The sequence below is a fragment of the Hyaena hyaena genome, unplaced genomic scaffold (genome assembly GCF_003009895.1).
Source record: "Hyaena hyaena isolate Hyena2069 unplaced genomic scaffold, ASM300989v1 scaffold_6, whole genome shotgun sequence".
Classification (NCBI taxonomy): Eukaryota; Metazoa; Chordata; class Mammalia; order Carnivora; family Hyaenidae; genus Hyaena; species Hyaena hyaena.
Window position 1 is genome coordinate 606,831 of NW_024080638.1, and position 20,393 is coordinate 627,223.

Consider the following 20,393-nt stretch of genomic DNA (forward strand, 5'->3'; position numbering starts at 1 on the left):
TCTCTCTCTCTCTCTCTCTCTCTCAGAAATAAATAAAACATTAAAAAAAATTTAAAAAAACCTTCTTGATAATATAAAACAGGTTTATGAAATTAAGATTTCAGAATTAATTCAAAATCATTTTGAAAACTAATTGAATAAATTTGTTAATCCCCAAAGTACAGAGTTACAGGCCTGGAGCTAGCCACATAGCATCCTTGATGTATTGATAGGAAAGTGCATTTAAGGAACAACTCTCCTCCCCAGCTGTAGGGTATATGGTCAGGCATATTTCAGTTTGTCTTGATCTAGGCTTACATCACAGATGTAAAGCTCCACTGTTGATTTTGGCCTTTTCATGAAAGAGAATATGTTTTTACAGCATCATGGATGGTAAACACATTCCAGAATTGAGCACATGTCAGAAGTTTTCGGATTACTTTAAGCTTATAAATTCATTTTTAGACTGTCCTAAATATTGATTTTTTCTTGGTTAAATTTTGCCCTCAGCTCTTGTACTTTGTTCATGAAAGTATGAGCCATGCCAAGGGGACAAATGCTTGATAATTCAGGCCCATCTCTGAAGGATGCACCACAGAGATAACCACAGATAGTGAAAGTGTAATTCCTTCTTTAAAAAAATGTGAATTTCTTTTGAGATTGGTTGGTAAGATTTTCTAATTTTTAAGTTCAGTGATTCCATTGAGTGTGGGGGTTGGTCACTGGTGGAAAATGAATGCAGTTTCCATTTGCTTGATTCACATGTCCAGTTTGAGTCACAACACTTGTATTTCCTTGGTTATCCATAGTGCTCTGGGTTTTTCTCCCTGCAGTTTCAGTTTGGGTGTGCTCAAATGTCTTGTCACATTATGGAAGAACAATCTTGTGAGTCGCCAGGGGGTCTGACAAGTCGAGCCACTCAAAGCCCTTTAATTCCAAGTGTCCTTGATCTCAGGAAGCAGCTCAGTAAATCTCTTAAGTAAGTTTTCACAGCCTAGCCGTATGTCTGCATTAAAATAAACTTCCATGTACTGCTTCACCTTCTTCTAAGTATTCCTTGAATTTGTGATGATGAAGGCCATAACCTGGAGTCATAATCTGTCACTTCCTTCATTACTTCATGCAGTGAACCTGATTCATTCATTCAGTAAGTAGTTATTGAGCTCAATAGCGTTCATGTGCCAGAAATTCTTGTAGGTACTGGGGATACAGCAGACAACACTAGGCTTCTTTTCTAGTGGACAAGACAGGTACACAGAATAGATAAAATACACAGCAGATGAAGACACAGGCTGCCTTGGAAAAAAAGAAGTTAGGGAGAGGGAATATGTGTGTGTGTGTGTGTCTGTGTGTGTGTGTGTGTGTGTGTGTGCACGCATGTGTGTGCACGCACACATGCAATATTCATTATGGTGGTCAGGAAAAGCCTCACTGTAATGATGACATTTAAGCAAAAACTTAAGTGAGAGGGCAAGTCAGCCTGATTACCCAGGAAAGGACCGTTCTAAGCAGAGGGAACAGTAAGTGCAAAAGTGTCAGGAGCTGGAAGCAAAGCCTAAGACTAGAGGGGCAGCAAGGCCAGCTCATGTCCTGATCTCACAGTTCGTGAGTTCAAGCACCACATTGGGCTCTCTGCTGTCAGTGCAGAGCCTGCTTCAGATCCTCTGTCTCCCTCTCTCTTTGCTCACTCTCTTTCAAAAATAAACATTAAAAAGTAATAAAAACTGCCTTTTGCTCTGAGTGAGGTTGGAAGACATTGTGGGGTTTTGAGTAGAAGAATAATGTGATCTGGCTTTCTGATGAAAAGGGTTTCATTTTATTGAAACTAGTGTTGAGGGGACACAGACAGAAGCAGATAGAAGGCTGTTGCAATCCTTCGGGTAAGAGATAATGGTGATTTGAGCCAGGGTGGTTAGCAGTGGAAAAGTGAGGAGAAATGGTCAGAATGTGTACATGTTTGGAAAATAAGAGGTATCCGCATTTCTTTTTCTTTAAAGTTTGTTTATATTTATTTTGAGAGAGAGGGAGAGTGGGGGAGGGGCAGAGAGAGAGAGGGTGGGGGAGAGAGAATTCCAAGCAGGCTCTGTGCTTTTAGCACAGAGTATGAGGTGGGGCTCGATCTCATGAACCTTAAGATTTTGACCTGATGCTTAACTGATTGAGCCACCTGGGCGCCACGGGAGACGTCAGCATTTTTTAATGAATGGGATATGTGGTTTGAGAAAGAGAGGTCATAAGGTTGTTAGTCTGAACACCTGAGAAAGCAGAATTACTGTTTATAGAGATGGGAAAAGCAGTTGGTGTAGCAGATTATGTGGAAGAATATCAGGAGTTTTGGTGATATATGTGCTTTGTGAATGAGACACTGGGGCCTGGGTGTTGCCACCATCATTGCCTGAATGTTCTTCAGAAATTTGCATATGTCCTCTTTCTTCTCTGCAGGTACTCCTTCTATGACAAATGATTTAAACTTTTTAATATTTAAATCAAGCATCTTAACTTCCTTGATGGCAGGTACTTCATATATATATTGGCTAACTGGGTTAAAAAAGAATCACATCTCAAGTGGGCTACACTGTGATAAGCAGGTTGTGTTAGACCCGATGGTTGTGTGAGGAATACAAATGTTTCTGCCTGCATACCATACAGGTGAACCTGGAAAATACAAACAAAAACAGAACAAAACTAAAACTTCAGCAATTTAAAATCACCTCATGTTATGCAGAACCAGGCACCAAAACCAGCAGAGCTGATGTGAGAAATAGAGTTGGGACAGAGCACTTACTTAAAACTAAGGAGCTTAGTAACCAAGTAGTCCTAATAGAAGTCTTTTTTTTTTTTTTTTTGAATGTTTGTTTATTTTTGAGAGAGAGAGAGCAGGGGAGGGGCAGGGAGAGAGGGAGACACAGAATCCAAAGCAGTCTCCAGGCTCTGAGCTGTCAGCACAGAGCCCGATGCCTGGCTTAAACCCACAAACCGAGAGATCATTACCTGAGCCAAAGTCATGGCTTAACCTGAGCCACCCAAGCGCCCCAAGAAGTCTTAAAAAAAAAAAAGTAGCACAGTTTACTGGTGTTGCATCTAGTATGGGAGTGAAAAAATTGTAGGTTTAGACTCCAGAGCTCATGCTCTCTCCTTTGAGAAGTAGGTCTTAGGAGATATTTGCTTCTAATAGAGACTTTTTTCTCACAATTAAAAATCTGATCCATGTTATAGCCTTCTTCATTAATCCATGGTTTTAATATAGGGAGAAATGTCTTTACAACTTTGCCAGATAGCTTAGAAGAAAAAGTGTAGTTGTATTTGAAGCCACCAAATCAGCTACCCTTTAAAAGTAAGTCACTTCTTAGGTTTTTCAGCTTTTCCCCCTGCTTTAAGGTCTTCTTGCTAAGGTTTTCTCTTTATAATCATGAGAAAACTTGTGTCTGATTACTTTGAAACATTAACATGCTGGGGAAAAGTGCATGTGAGCCAATGTGACTTCGTCGTTATATGAATGGCATTCATCTGTTTGCCAGTCGTGTGTGAGATAGTGTGTGTCAAAGAAACACACGGCATTAGAACAGACTGTACTGCTGACCTGGGACCCCTTAGAGCTGATATATGATCCAGGACCAAACTGTAGATCTACCTTCTTATTGGATAGTCTAGAATTATTCTGTTTAAAATAGATATTCAGTATGAAAAACCCTAATGTTATTTCAATAGTATGTTTTTAACAAATTTGAAAAAGTTAAACATTTGTTCCTTTGAAAAGCTATTTAAAAAGTAGAAGTAACCACACCTTTTTTTTTTTTAAGTTTATTTATTTTTGAAAAAGAGCAGGAGTGGGCAGGAGAGGGACAAAGAGAGAGTATCCCACGCTGGCTCTGCTCTGTCAGCATAGAGCTGGACACCAGGCTTGAACTCATAACTGTGAGATCATGACCTGAGTTGAAACCAAGAACCGGCGCTTAACCAAGTGAGCCACCCAGGTACCCCAAAACCACATCTTCATCAAGACCTACTACTGTCTTGAACCAGCATTGTCATTGTGTGACAATGTCTTAATATCTTCTTCTTTCTCTGTATATTTATATTCTTTGTTTTTTATTCTTCTTTCAATACTGTTCAGTTATTGTCTATAGAAGTTTTCATAAGTGTGGTCCCCAGAAATACCAGTCGTGGCAGGAATGGTGATGTATGAGAGCAGGAAGGCTTGTGTTTAGATAGTTAATAGGTGAGCTGTGTGCTTTTTTGTAGTAGACCAGGAGGCCAGAGACATATCACCTCATGACCAGGGAGTCATGGTATTCTCAGGGAGGGAGGCTTCAAGGTATGGAGACTGGTCTCATGTTTGTTGGATATTGGGATTCTACCAGGGGCTTATACTTTTTATTCCACAGTGCCTCATTTGGTAACCCAGTGTTACATGTATCATTTTAGAATAGATTGTTTCTTTGTGACCATATCTGTAGTTCTAATAGATTGGAAGTAGGATTTAACTGGATTTCAGGGAAGTGGAGACTTTTTGAATATGGAAGCTATATGGTTGGAAGTTGTATCATTGTTTGAAGCCTGTGATTGAGAATCATCACATACTTTGGACAGTATGAAAAGAAACAGTTGGTATGGAGTAGGACAGTGGTGTGGAAAGAGAAAGTAGTTGCTTTTAAGGGGTTAATGAAATTTAATCTGATGATATGAGAAAAGTAACTTCAGAGACACAGATGACTAGTTGGTGGGAAAGATGTGTTGCCAGATTTGAATACAGACCAGTCAAGGTACAAATATAGCCAGCTAGAGCTTGGAACTTGGCTTTGAAGATGGACAAAAATTGTTTCTTATGACTGGGATGTTTTAATAACTCATTGGGCATGGAGGTTTATAGATGTTCATGTTTTTGAAGCATTCATTGATTCAAGTTTGGTTCATTAACATTCATTTTTCTTGGTTGATATATACATTTTTTAAAGAGCAAATTTAGTATGTCATTTATAGGGCTATTAATTTGATGATTCAGTATTCCTTCTCACTTATTTCGGTGTTTCTAGTCTTTTTTTGTATGAGTTTTCTTTAATCACTTCAGCTCTTTAGCTGGTTTTCATTAATTTAGCTCCTGATGTGCTCACATATTTTCCTAAAATCCTTCCCTGATGATGTAATAATCCAACTGTCAGTTTGATGCTTGAATCCTCTGTATTATTCTTTTCCATTTCAGACTTACATGATTGACATCTTGAATTTTTACCAAGTTGAATTTACCAAAAAGTGAGATTTGAGGGTTTCTGGCAACATAGCATTCTCAGACCCAGCATTTACTTGGAGATAACCAATTGGTCATACGTGGCGTGGCTGAAGGTCAGCTGGCTGAAATGTTGGCACCACTTAATGGCCCTTACTACTGGGTGCTCTGACCTTTTAAACTCTGGGCAGGGGTGGGAATGTGGTTGGTCTTGGGTCCCAGATTCTAGGGCCACGCTAAGCCAGGACTCTCATGTTCCTAGGGCTTCCTCCATAGTTCTTCATCTATTTGTAGGCAGGGAGAGGGTGTTCGAGGTTGGTGGTGGTATAGAACCAACCTCTTTGTCTCCCAGGCTTGCCAGCTAAGGCCAGTCTGTAGGTCCAATAGCTGCCTGTTTGTAAATTAGGCTGAAATACTGGGAGAGTTCTCTAGAAGGGTTCTAAATTATGGCTCTTTATTATTTTCTCCATATAGAATTTGAATGCATAATACTTGGTGTGGTTCAGGTTTTACCAAGGAAGCCCAGCTGATGGCTGCCAGGTAGCTTTACCAAATATCATTGATCTTAGAATTCAACAAGCCCTAGAGCTTTGGAGGCTCAGAAACTTAATCTTGCTACTACATATAGCATGCACCCTTCTACTAATAGTAGAATCACATAATTCTAATCACATAAATACTAATCACATAAAACAAAGTCATAAGATACATTTGTCAGCTCAGGAGGCTAATTTGAAACTGACATAGAGACTGGAAAATGTTGGTTGCATCAGCTAGTATTACGGTAAAGGCAAATTCTTATTTTAAAATTATCGTATTTATTCTTAATAGAAACTAGTACTTTTTTAAAATAGTGCAGTCTAAATATGGAAAGCCCTTCTGATCCTACCTCATGAAATAACAGTTGTTAACAGCTTAGTTTATATGTATTCATCTAGACTCTGCACATGCAGTAGCCTCTGTTACTCTGTTGCTTCATTTTTTCCATAGCTTTCTAGTTAGGTTATGCCCATGGCTTGTTAACTTGTGGGAAAAAGGTATAGAGGACAGTTAGAGGGTTGTCTAATGACGTGGAATCAGATAAACAGAGCAAGCTGGATGACTCACGGTGCAGTCACGTCTCACTAGCCCAGACTGTATGTTCATCAGTCTAGAGTCTGCTGCCCTAGCACCTCTTCCTCAAGACAGTATGGAAGGGCAGGTGGCAACGTTTATCTCTGAGACTGGTATTTTTCAGTGTAACTGGTCAAGTACAGACCCTGCCACCTAATAGGTGCTGAATAAATAGTAGCTCTGTGTGTACCTGCGCTTTCTGGCTCTTTTTTTCTGACAAGTTTCTCTCTCTAGGTGTATTTATACCACAGTCTAGTTTTGCCTTGGTGTGTGTCCTTTGGTCTCTTTAAGATGACTTTTCTGTTTCTACTTTGATCTGTTTTATCTTTTATTTCAGTTCTCTGCAACCTTATTTCTCCTTTCCTCTTGTGCCGCCCACAGAAGGATTGAACTATTCTATGAAAATCAGCACTCTATCTTGTAATTCTTGTAATTTCTGATTTCTCAGAAAAATGCTTTCTTTCATCAAATTCCATCATTACCCATTTCTTTACCTGAATTAAAAACTATTCAGCTTTTATCTTATTGTATACCTAATGTAGCTGTATTAAAAGTGTTAATATGAAGTGGCCAATATGGCCCACTTTAAGTGTTTTCTTTGATTTCTTTTATGCATAAAACAGCTTTATTGAGATGTAATTCTTAAACCATACAATTCACCCATCTAAAATGTACTGTTCCAGGGGCGCCTGGGTGGCTCAGTCGGTTAAGCATCTGACTTCGGCTCAGGTCATGATCACATGGTTAGTGGGTTTGAGCCCTGTGTAGGACTCTGTGCTGATGGCTAACTCAGAGCCTGCAGCCTACTTCCGATTCTGTTATCTCCTTCTCTCTCTGACCCTCCCCTGCTCACGCAGTCTCTCTCTCTTTCTCTCAGAAATAAATAAAACATTAAAAAATTAAAAAAAAATAAAAGAAAATAAAATTTACTGTTCCATAGTTTTTAGTACTTTCAGAGTTGTGCAACCATTACCATAATCAATTTTAGAACATTTTTGTCATCCCCCAAAGAAACCCTGTACCCATGAGTGGTCCCATTTCCCCTCAACTCCTGTCCAACGCTAGGCAAGCTCTAATCTTTGTGTCTCTATAGATTTGCCTTTTTTGGACATTTTATAGAAATGGAATCATACAATATGTGGCCTTTTGTGTCTGGCTGTTTTCACATTAATGTTTTCAAAGTTCATCCATGTTCATGTTGTAGTGTGTATCACTACCTCACTCCTTTTTATTCCAAAACTTATATTCCATGCTATGGATATACCACATTGTACTGACCCATTCATCTCTTGATGGGCATTTGTGTGTGATTTTTTTTTTCCTTTTTCTTTTTTCTTTTATGTAAGCTCTATGCCCAATGTGGAGTGAGATCAAGAATCGCATGCCCTACAGACTAAGCCAGCCAGGCGCCACTTGTATGTGATTTCTTATTAGCAAAGTAGTATGTTAGTATTGTTTTTCTTTTTGAAACCTGAACAAGTGTAATGCAAAACATGGATGGAAGTTACAGAAGGCTAGGAGGAACCAACAGTTGTTTCTATCTGTAGACATCACTGCAGGTGTTTTCTTCAAATATCAAGAGCAATATTTGGACATTTGGAATTTATCTTTGAAATCAACATACAGAATATGTTAATAACATGTTATTCTTCATTATGGCCTATAATTTTCCTGTGAGAAAAATGTTAACTATGGAAAAAAATCCATTTAGATAAAATAAGGCACAGAATGTACTATACTATTTTTGCAGTAATTTTTCTCCCTCTCATTATTCTGTTTTCCCTCTTCTCTTCCATGTACATCAGTCCACAGTATTTACACAGGGTATGTTAACCACAGTAAACATGGAAGAGCAGAGTGGTCATGAATCCTGGAACCCAACTACTTGCTTCACATCCCTGCTCTTTTTGTACTTACTGGGTATGTGACTTGGGCAAGTTACTTCCTCTTTGCCTCAGTTTCCTCATCAGTAAAATGAGAATGCTAATAGTATCAACCTCATAGGCTTGTTGTGAAAGTCAAATAGGTTCATATGGGGAAGGTGTCTGGCACATGGAATATGCTCATTAATATAAGCTATGGTTTGCATTTAGTGCACAAGGTCACTAAGTACTTGAGATAAAACATTATTTTGGTACTCTCAACTGAGGTTGATGCATGACCCCGTTTCTCACTGTTGGTGGATATGTGCATTTTGTCTGTCATTTCACCAACTCGCACATGTGAACTTAAATGAATTGCATATTTATGAAAGAGAGGAAAGGAAAAACCCAGAGATGAGGAAGGTTAGTAAGAGGAGAAGAGAAAGGTGGGAGTCAAGTAACCAACTCTCTTAAGTACCAATGTGGTTCCTGCCATGTGATAATAGCTATTTGTTGAATGGATGGATTTTTGTATAGTTTGGTTGACTATGGGTTATAGAATTAAAGTTTTCTTCAAATTTCTTACACAGTTTAAGATCTAGGAAGCCATTTCATTTGCTCTTGTTGTTATTGCGTTTTGAGGGTTACTGTTGATATGTTTCTTAACGTCTACCATGATTATCTCTACAACTGTGCACTCATTAATTTCTCCTGGTTATATTTCCTGCACAACTAATGTTTCACTTTTCAGGCACACATTTTAGGATGTATGCAATATGGGAGCAATTTTTACATGTTTGACATGATTATTGTTAGAAATCAATTAAAAATTATTTTAATGTTTTTTAAATTTATTTCTGAGAGAGAGAGAGAGACAGCGTGAGAAGGGATGGGTCAGAGAGAGAGGGAGGCACAGAATCTGAAACAGGCTCCAGGCTCTCAGCTAGCTGTCAGAGCAGAGCCTGACGCAGGGCTCGAACCCATGAACTGTGAGATTATGACCTGAGCTGAAGTCGGACGCTTAACCAACTGAGCCACCCAGGCGCCCCAGAAGTCAATTTTTCAGATGTGTCATGGGGAAGATGTTCCCCCTTTGCCAGTTGTGAAAAGGCATTAATGACGGTTTAGGGCCTGGTCCTAGCCTGGAGCTTTACTTAAAATCATTTATTCTTGCAAACCACAGCACATGGCTTGTGGATGGTCTCTTTACTTTATAAGTGTGTGTGTGTGGGGAATCAGGTCAGCTGATCATACTTCTATTTAGAAGAAGAGTCAGGGGCACCTGCGTGCCTCCATTAAGCATCTGACTTTGGCTCGGGTCATGATTTCACGGTCTGAGCTTGAGCCTTGCTTTGGGTAAAACATGAGCTCTGGGCAAACCCTGCTTCTCTCTCTCTGCCCCTAGTGGGATTCTCCCTCTCTCTCTGCCTCTTGCTCACTTAAGCCCTCTCTCAAAAGAAAGAAAGAAAGAGAGAGAGAGAGAGAGAGAGAGAGAGAGGGAGGGGAGGAAGGAAGGAAGGAAGGGAAGAAAGAAAAAGAGGAGCCAGGATTTGAACCCAGGTTTGGGTTGCTCCTTCCCACCAGATCCGTGTGTTACCACTCTAATGTTCACTAGTATGTTTATTACCTGTCTGATGTTGCCACTTCTTCCACTTTCTTTAGGAGAAATCTTGCTGCTGTCTAGGTGATTCTCAGCATATAGCTTTCTAGTGATGTTTAAAGTGTTCTGATCTCCTGTCAATAAATGTCGGATAGAATAATGTGAACAATTTCTGGAGGTTTTGATAGTGTGTCTGGATATTGAAGAAGTAGAAAAATAGTAATGTGGAGAAATGGGAGCCAGTAGCACTTTTCTGTTGTTATTTCTTCCATAATTAAATAGTATTAATGGAAATCAAAGGGAGGAAAATGCATTATAAGTCAAACTGTGTAAAAATTGCACTATCCCTTTCCATTGTTTGTATATTTTCATACACTAGTTTTAGGTTGTATAGCCAGAATATAGATATAATTTCATACCATATTTTTAAAAAATCTTAAAATTTTTAAAAAAGTTTTATTTATTTATTTTTGAGAGTGAGAGTGAGCATGAGCAGGGGAGGGGCAGAGAGAGAGGGGACAGAAGATATGAAGTGAGCTCTGTGTGACAGCAGAGACACCAATGTGGGGCTCAAACTCACAAACCGTGAGATCATGACCTGAGCTGAAGGCAGACGCTTAACTGACTGAGCTAGCTAGATGTCCCCACACCATATTTTTTAACACAATTTTCTTGGTCATTTTCATTTTCTTTTTCTTTTTCTTTTTTTTTTTTATTTCTAGGAGAGAGAGAGAGAGACAGCGTGAGCAGGGGAGGGTCAGAGAGAGAAGGGGAGTCACAGACTGAAACAGGCTCCAGGCTCTGAGCTGTCAGTCAGCACAGAGCCTGATGCGGGGCCCGAACCCACGAACCGCGAGATCATGACCTAAGCGAAAGTCGGATGCTTAACCGACTAAGCCACCCAGGCGCCCCTGTCATTTTCATATGTTACAATGCAAAATCTTCATAAGTATTTTTGTGATTGCGAAGTATTCTATTGCTTCTTTTCTGTTAGTAAATTTCTAATTCTTTTTTCATAATAGCAGTGTATTGAACATCTCATGTGCAGCTATTTTAATGTTTTAGATTCTTTCCTTGGGGTTTTGAAGTGTATTGCTAAGTTACTTTCCAAAAGTATCTATCCAGTTTAAATAGCTTTCAGCATTGTCTTAACTGGTGCTACCTGCCCTTACTTCTGAAAGTGTTTTTCAGTGGAAGCATGAATGCTTATGTTCTGGTTTCCAGAAATATAGCGTTAGAGAGAGAGGTTGGCACTGTCTGCATTCATGTCTCCTAATGGGTGTATGATCAAATACGTTGGAGAGTCTCACAGTAAGGCCCCAGACAAGTTCTGCTTGAAAGACTAGATTTGTTAACATTTCTGAAACTTATTTAAATTCAGAATTTATTTTTCTTGTAGATCTATAATAAACATCTTTGTGGAATACCATACCATATAATATCTGTGGGAAAAGGAGCCAGACTGATGCAGTAGAATGCTTTGTAGGGATGTGATCTTATGCAGGAGAGGCAGTAAGGATGTTTGCTCTAACATGTCACTCCAATCATAAGAAACTTAGTCTTGTTCATTTGTTCATTCATTTATTCATGCATTCACTCACCCAAGCAATTGACTGAGAGTCTATGTGCCAGACACTGTTCATCTACATAGCAGTGAATAAGACCAGTAAGTCCTTGCCCCTAAGTAGGCAGTAAGATGGGAAGAATGAACATTATATATTCAGTCCCTTACTGGAAGGTTCCATACACATTGTTTCATGTGGAATAGGCTTTACAGTTTACCAACTGTAAACAATGCTGATCCCTGATTTAATTAAAAAATAAATAGACATATTATCCTTACCCTCATGAAGTTTGTAATCTACTAGGGAAGCAAATAATTATATGTGAAATGATAATTACTGTGATGGTGGTATATGCACACTATGTTACAGGGACACAAAGGAAGGGAATCCAGTCCCTATTTTGAGAGTTCCAAAAATTAAAAAAAAACCTATTATGGGCCCCAAGGTGGTTTAGTCTGTTAAGCGCCTGACTTCAGCTCAGGTTGTGATCTCGTGGTTCACGAGTTTGAGTCCCCTATTGGGGTCTGTGCTGACAGCTCAGAGCCTGGAACCTGCTTCAGATTCTGTGTCTCCCTCTCTCTTTGACCCTCCCCTCTGTCTCTCTCACTGTGTCTCTCTCAAAAATAAATACAAACATTAAAAAATTAAAAAAAACTTTTATAGGGATTTGATTTCTCAAGAATTCTTAGGCACTGCCACAGAATTGAACATATATTTGTTTCTGTGCATGTTTGCAGTGAATTAAAAACATCTTCATTGGCAAAGACAATAGCTAATTTTGATTTGAAATATAAATTTACTCAATTCCACCCACACATTAGGTGTGTTATAATCAGCGTAATCTTCACATTTCTTCTCCTTAGTCAGCAGAGACTTCAGAAGTCAGTTCTTACCTCTTCTGTGATGGAAAGGAAGCCAGATTGGAGTAAGAATCCTATACTGAGTACCTACAAACTCCTGCTTTAATAAAGATTTCCAGTATAGCAAAGAAACTTAGTAAATTACCATTCACAATCTAGAAACTGGTAGTACTGTAGAAGGGAGGTGGTGCAAAGCAGGTCTTTGGTCTTACTAGTCTGTCCTTGGTATCAAGTACTGAAGAAGTTCTGACACTTGTTGGATGTAATGGGGAAAAATGAAGGCCATCAAAACTAATTAAAAAAATTAAATGGTAATTTCAAATTAAAAACATTGCTTACCACTGATTCAGAAGACAGACTACTTAGAACTACTGCTTGAGGATTGCAGACAAGGCTTGTCTGTATAATTTTGATTCTGTTTCATTGACAATGGAGGTAAAAGATGCTATTTGCTCTTTTGCAAAGCAGGATGATCTTGGCCTATCTCCAGTGATTATCATGTGCTCCTGGGCGAGAAAGGCAGTCATTGAGGAACCTGATATAAGAATATCTTTGTAGCAGGCCCCCAGTTATCTGTCTGTCTGTCTATCTATCTATTTATTTTTAGGACATTTGGAGGAAGAATGAAGACAAAAGCAAGATATCTCCCCATGAACTTTCTGTCACTGTATAACTACATAACACATAAAGCAGCTCTAGTTGCTATTTCCCCTTTTTTTCTTAAATGGATGAATGTTTGTGATTTAGCATAAAGTTCATGAACTAAGAAAAGCAGTTGGACACAGATGCCTGTATCTTTCCACTCAGTGTATCTTATTACCTTTAACTGCCTGTTAAAATCATGCTTTTATTTTTACCTTTCAAATATAAATTGCCAACACCAGGCTTAGCAAATGAAACGGATTACTTATGGTAACTGTAAGTAGTTATGCACTCCAAATCCTTGAGAGAGCTTTCCCAAAGGGCAGGCAATGTCTTTCAAAATCCTATTACAGGATTTTATTTGCAGGTGCTGTGAACAGAAGGCGGAAAAGCCTCCATGTTTTATTGCTACCCAACTTCATCAGGTCTGCTCACTCTGTTGAAAATTGTGGCAAAAATGATACACATCAGCTCTTTTATTCTTTTGTTACTACTCTGGGCAAATAAAAGCATATTGGGGAATTTAATGAAGCAGTGTGTCCTTGGAGGGAGCTTTGAAGATTCGGAGTATATGACTATTGGTCTTTAATACTGGAGATTTTTGTGTAAAACACACTGGCATCAACAAAATCAGGTCCTCACAGATAGCCCAGTGTTTGCCATGTATGTACTTAAATCATACATGTATCTAGTAGCAGTCACCTTGGAGACCTCCTGGGTGTGCCAAGAGCAGCCAAGATAATGAAAACTGTAGCAGAATCATTGGAACTCTGCAGTTCCAAATTTGGGGGTGGTCTGTTTACCCAGTAAGTAGAGAGACCATGATATTAAAAGCAAAACCACAAAGCATTGGAAGGGGAAATTTGATTATTCAACAAATTAGCAAACACACCCCAAGGACACATTCTGGAAATCTGTCCTGCTTGAGAGGCTACATCTCAGTTTGCTTTGGCCTTGACATACATGATTGGTTTTTCCTTGGAGTCTGGGAAAGGCAGCATGGATGGAAAGGATGGATCTGTGCTGCAGAGATACAGGTGCGCATGAAGGATGGCGGCCGTAGGCTTCTCATGAGGAGTAGTCAGTCTTGAGGTTACCGCAATTCCTGACATACCTGTTTCACTCTGCTTATTGCTGGCCGGTAGGAGTGTAGGCATGTGTTGATGACCTCGTAAGGATAATCTTAATTCTGCTTTAATTTTTAAGCTTCAGTACTTAATGATAATGAATACTTGCAGTGTGTCTCCTGATTGATCAAAACAAAGAAGTATGAGCAACTGTAGTCGTGAACTTCTGGTCCAAACAGTGTTGGAATTGACACTGGTTTGCCTTTCATTTTGCAGGGCTAACACCACCAGTACACCACTTCTTTCCCTTGGGAGCAGCCTCCTAGGTTTTCCATTATTGTTGCTTTGAATGTAGGAGAGAATACAGTCCTCTGGGTTACTCTAGGGAAATGACAAGGGAGCTTGTGGTCAATTAGTGCACCAGAAATTCCAGGCTGAAGCAATTCGAGACATATGTGACCATATAGTACTTAGGATTCTCACCAGTGACATCAACATGAAAATATTGTAGCAGCTTAGTAAATACCTCACTGCACTAATTGTGTGAAGGGCTGAAAGGGCCCTTCCTAACGGGAGCAGCCATAGAATCTCTAGCATCAAGAAATCTTAATGGATACAAAGTAATGAAATGGCTGATTTTTGTATTTTTAAACCAACTTAATGTTCTTTTTGTTTACTACTAAACATTTCTGAGTGGAATAATTCTTATTTGGCAGTCAGTATTTCCCCCTCAGAGCTAGCAAGAATTTTCAGTATGTTTTGGGCACAAAATGCATTCTATTTTAGACACCAAAGAATCATTTTTCAATATTTGCTTCAGAGTTTGTAAGGTAATTTCAACAGATCTCACAAATGTTTACTTAATAGTTTCCATCTCTATTCCTGCAGTACTTTTTACACGTCTCTATTTTGTCATCACTCAACCATAATCATAGTACCTAATTTGTTTCTCTTTTACTCAACTAGAGCTCAGTGAGGGCAGGGGCTTTCTTACTTGGCTTTGAATCTCAGGTCCATTGTGTGGCGCTCAGTATTGAAAAACCAACAAAATGCTTAAGAGTGTTGTCTGAAAATCAAGTAACTTCTTAGTGTAATTATGCTCTTTTTGTAGCACATTTTACATTCTTTCCAAACCATGTCTACACAAGTCTGGTGTGTCAGGGAAAGATTCATAGCATTAGGTAATGCTGTTAGGAGATTATTGTAAGACTCTTTGGGAGGCTTCATACTTTTATCTTAATTAGGAGAAAGTCTTACAGAGAGTAAGCATAGAGTATAAAAAGGAGGCCAGAAGCATTCAGTTATTGCTGTTAGATATCACCCAGGTGTCTCGTGATTCCCCCTGCTTGCCTCTGTATTTGAGACCTGCTTGACTCTTTTCTCTTGATTCTGGATTGCTGGTGTTGCCTCTCTGATCTTTTCGTTTCTTCCTGATCCTTACTGCCCTGTCTACTTCCTTGAACTAGATTCACATCTGCCAGACTTGTTCCTACCTGATTGATCCCTGGCATGGCCCACCCAATTACTGCTGCCTTCCAGTGATACCTGATTTGACCTAACTGGTTATGACATATCATTTGTCAAAACCTTGGTGTGTTACTATTATCTGGAATATATTTACTCAACAACTGTACTTTCATTAGAAATAACATGGAAATTTAGGTCAAAACTTTTTATGGGTTTAGTTCCTTAAAAATACACATCCCTACTACGGCTTATCAAATTTACCAGAAGGCCTTGGATTTAGCTATTAGGGCTTATAGTGAATGTGGAGTCTAGGACTTAGATGTTCATGCTAAGACTTCTGTAAGAGATACTGAGGAAGCTTTTCTTCCTTGCTTGCACATATCTATGATGTGTATGAACCGTAGGAAGGAATGTGAAGATATTAAATATAGTTCTTACCTAACATTAAGGGTATGAATACAATAAAAACATAAACATGAGATAGAGGTCAGTTGTGGTCTGTCTTAGAATTGTTTTTTATGGTCTAATACTATTTTTAAAAATTATAATTCTGCCTTTGTATATGTAAAAAGACTATGTGTGAATGCCGTTACACACATATATTCAACCCTTATTTTTAAAAACTTTATGGAAAATTACAACCTTCATTTTACCCATTTTTAGAAATCTTTGTTTCTTTGTGTACATTCAAATTTGTCTGGTATTTTAGTCTTTCAGTCTGAAGAATTTTTTTTTCACAGTAGGCTCCATGCCAAATGTGAGGCTTGAATTTACTCTGAGGTCAGGAGTCACATGCTCTACTGACTGAGCCAGCCACAGCCTAAACATTTTCTGTAGTTCAGGTTTGCCGCTAATAAATTCTTAGAGTTTGTTTGGAAAAGTCTTCATTTCTGAGAAACATTTTCCTCAGAAACATATTTCTCAGAAATATATATGTAACATATAATATATATGTTATATAAAATAAAATATATAATTTTATTTTTTTTCGAGAGTGAGTATGAGTGGGGCAGAGGCGGGGAGAGAGAGAGAAAGAATCCTAAGTGGGGCTCAATCCCACGATTCTGGGACCATGACTGAAGCTGAAATCAAGAGTTAAACCCACTGAGCCACTCAGTCTCCCCTAATAAGTGTTGATTTAAAAAATTTTTTTTCAATAATTTAAAGATGTCATTGCATTTTTTTTTTGCTTTGAATTGTGTCTGACAAGAAGGTTGTTTAATTCTTGTTTCTCTGTATGTAGTGTGCCCCCCTCCCTCTGCCATCAAGATGATCTCTTTATTCTTCATTTCCAACACTGTGAATATGATATGAGTTGGGTGTGTATGTGTGTGTATGCATGTATGCATATGGGTGTTGGATTTATCTTGTTTGGGATTTTCTAACCTCTTGGATCTGTGTTTTGATTTCTTTTGTTAGAAACGTAGTAAATAGAGCTGTGCTTTATTATACATTTGTTTTAATTTTTGGAGTATTCTCAGTCATTATTTCTTCCAACATTTTCTCTGCCCCATTCAATCTTCTCCTTCTGCGATTCCAATTACACATATGTTAGACCATTTGATACTGCCCTGTAGTTATTAGATGCTCTGTTGTAGATTTTTGATTTTTCACTCCTTTTTCCTTTGTGTTTCACTTTCAGTAATTTCTATTGACCTATCCTTGAATTTATTGATTCTTTCCTGGGCTGTGTTTAGTCTATTGATGAGCCTGACAAAAGCATTCTTCATCTTGTTACCATGTTTTTTATTTTTAGCATTTCCTTAACTCTTAATAGTGTCCATCTCTCTGCTTGAGTTTGAGGTCTCAGGTTTCAGATATAGATTTTCCACTTGTTTTCTCTGAACCTTGGTTTTCTCTTTTGCAAAGTAGAAAAATCAGGAACATATAATAATGACTAACAATTGTTTTGAGGATCACATGTGATCCCTTGGGCTAGTCCCAACCTCTTCCTTCCCTTGGTCTCAATCACTGTCATTTAAGGCTTGCACAGTATGATTACATTGACTCTACTTAGTTCCTAAATTGTCAGATTGTGTGAAGGGGAAGGGACCTAACATTTACTGACAGCCTGTGTTAATCTCATATAGAATTTAAGAAGGGGATAAAAATCACATTTAAAAAGTGCTTTTGTAAAACATTTTACTTCTGCCAGGTCTATGTGGATTTTAATTGGAAGAAACAGACAGCATTAAATCCAGTTGCCACTTGGTTAAATCTGTTAAAGAAACATTAAAATTTTTCAACTGTTGGGTTTCTTGACTCGCTTGAGAAATGTCATGGCTCATAAAACATCTTACTCTCTTTCTCGGTGCCTATAGGATTTTAAATAATTGGGTTGGCTCCCCAGTTTTGCATTGTGAGGAAAAACTAGTGGAGGTTTTTGCTCCTTACTGACTGGTGCAAATGAATGATATTCTCATTGGATTTGGCTTTGTAGTCACAGATTTGGATTCAGAATCTGGTTGCACGGCTGTAAAATCTTGGGCTGATTATTTAACTTTTTGAGATTGGGTTGTTTTTGTTTTTGTTTTTGTTTTAATCTGTGAAATAAGGATAATACCTGCATGAGAGAGCTGTTTTGAAGACATAATGTATGTAAAAAAGACATAAGTATGTAAAGCTTTGGGTATAGTGCCTAGTTAATAGTGATCAGTGATGGATAGCATTAAAAACAGTAGCTAAAATGAAAACATGGCACCATTAAGTCAAGTTGTAGTAAATAGCGGGGGAAAGGCAGCTTTAATATTCTTTTTATTTATTTTATTTGGAGAGGTCCATCTGGTAAAAGGATATCTTAATAAGGAGAAGGTTAACTAAAAAGTGTGGATGAATAATAACCAAGAATTAGTGCTTACTGTGTGACAGAGCTCACGTTTAATCCTCAGAACACCCGCATGAAGTAAGCTGCCATTCCTCTAAGAAGCCTTTCTTTATCTGAGTAAGGGTGATCACCCCCTCCTTGGTGTTTTTCTGTTCTAGTTTATACTTTATCATTATTTTTATACGTAACCCCCTCCTCTTTCTACTTCTAATCCCAGTGAATGGTTTTTTATGTATTTGGTCAGAAGTGTCTGTCAGTAAGTAGAATTAAATCATTGGGATGTCGAATCTCTGTGTGTTTCTGGTCAAGAGTGAAATCCCACTTTCTTTATGTTGTAGGTGAATTTAAGCATTAAAAACTGAATGTTGGTCTAAAGTAAAACTACTAAGAAAATAGTTGTGGATAAAGAAACTGCTCAATCAGTCTGAGGCTTCTTCCCTGCACACCCTCCCCCCCCCATTATGGACTGTTTAAGATAAACAAATAGAACATCTTAAAGTCACTGTTGCTCTGGAAATTACCATAGGGTAAATATGAATTTCAAAGAGATATCCAAATTCTGTGTTTGGAAGTAATTTTACTTTAATGGGTATTACTCAAGACTGAGATTATTTAATACAAAGAAACATTCTTTATTCATACTGTGAGTAACTGTCTTCCAAAACATAGACCACAATACAGGCATTCTTACTTGAAAAGTACAAGGAATAACGTCAAATTATTTTTGCAGCTTTTTTTTTTTTGGTCATAACAAAAATTTTCACAGAACTGTCCTGCTGATCATAGATTTTTAGAGTTGGAGGAAACCTAAGAGATCTAATCTAACCCTTTCCTGCCACCCAGAGAGATGAAGCAATTTATCCAAAGTCTCGTAGCTAACTAATGACAACTAGCGAGAGAACAGAGTCCTTTATCCATAGTGTTACATTCCTCTGGAAAAAACTGCCTACTCACTCTTGGTTTTTAATGCTAGTTAGAGTCTGAGGGCAAGGTTTTCCCCTGTGACTCACTACTGCTCTTTTGTTTTCTTGTGTGGGTGTCGGGACCAAGCCATTAAGGGTGGAGGGGTTTGTTGTTGTTGTTGTTGTTGTTGTTGTTGTTGTTGAACAATTGAACAGTGTAAGGCACTAAACAAGAAAAAGGCACTTGTCTGGTTAGCATGTGAGGGGTAGGGAAGAAGGGTTGTAGCTTAGACTCTGCTTTCAACATTGATAGGCAGGTATTTTAAACCTGAGTTTCCTAACCTGGGTTCTGAATTCCCTAAAATTTTGTGAAAATTATGCAAATAGATGCATACCTCCCAAGAAAAGAATGTGTAGCTTTCATCAAGTTATCAAAGTGTACATAGCCGAAAACTGTTGTTTTCTTTTTTTAAATATTTTTATTTATTTCTAGGAGAGAGAGAGACAGCATGAGCAGGGGAGGGTCAGAGAGAGAGGGAGACACAGACTCTGAAATAGGCCCCAGGCTCTGAGCTGGCAGTCAGCGCAGAGCCCGACGCAGGGCTTGAACCCACGAACCGCGAGATCATGACCTAAGCGAAAGTCAGACGCTTAACCGACTAAGCCACCCAGGCGCCCCATGTTGTTTTCTGTTAATGGGAGGGACAAAGCCAGTAAGCAAACCTGAGAACCAGTTCCCCACTCTTGTACTCTAAATACTAATTGTATTAGAGGCCTCCTTATTATCTCCAGATGGCTTCCTGGATCTTGTCATGGAAGCCATTGGAGGCCCCAACCTTCTCGCAAGAACTTTTCCCATAGGTTTCCCAAGGCTACCTTTTCTCCCTTCTCTGCTTATTGTTTCCAGCATAGGGTGAGAGACTCTGGGCTTTTTTGTTCATTAGAAAGCTTAGGAGTGTTTTTTCAATTACATTCGGTTAAAAGGAATTTGTAAGCTGACTTGAGAGCCTAATAGTGTTTGCTATAAGAAAAAAAACTGCAGTCAGGATTCCAATCAATACTTCGCACATTTACTTTTAGAATGCTTCTCGTTCTTCAGGTAGGGAATCTTTGTATGATCAAGAAACTCTTTATACTTTCTAGAAACAGACTGAAAATCTGTGTATGGTGGCTTAGGAGTTACCCAGATCTGTCTCTAAAAATGTTTTAATTTAGTTTTTCTTTCCTGAATGTTATTAGGTCTAAAAGAAATTACCCTTGAATAGGAATTCACTTTAAAGGCCTTTCT

At 38.5% G+C, this 20,393-nt stretch overlaps 1 protein-coding gene across 3 annotated transcripts in view; it reads left to right on the forward strand.

The window, feature by feature from the left end:
* The window catches only part of SLC44A1 (solute carrier family 44 member 1), a 201,577-nt gene that overhangs the window by 33,477 nt on the left and 147,707 nt on the right, over positions 1-20,393 (forward strand). The gene's annotated exons all lie outside the window — the stretch shown is intronic.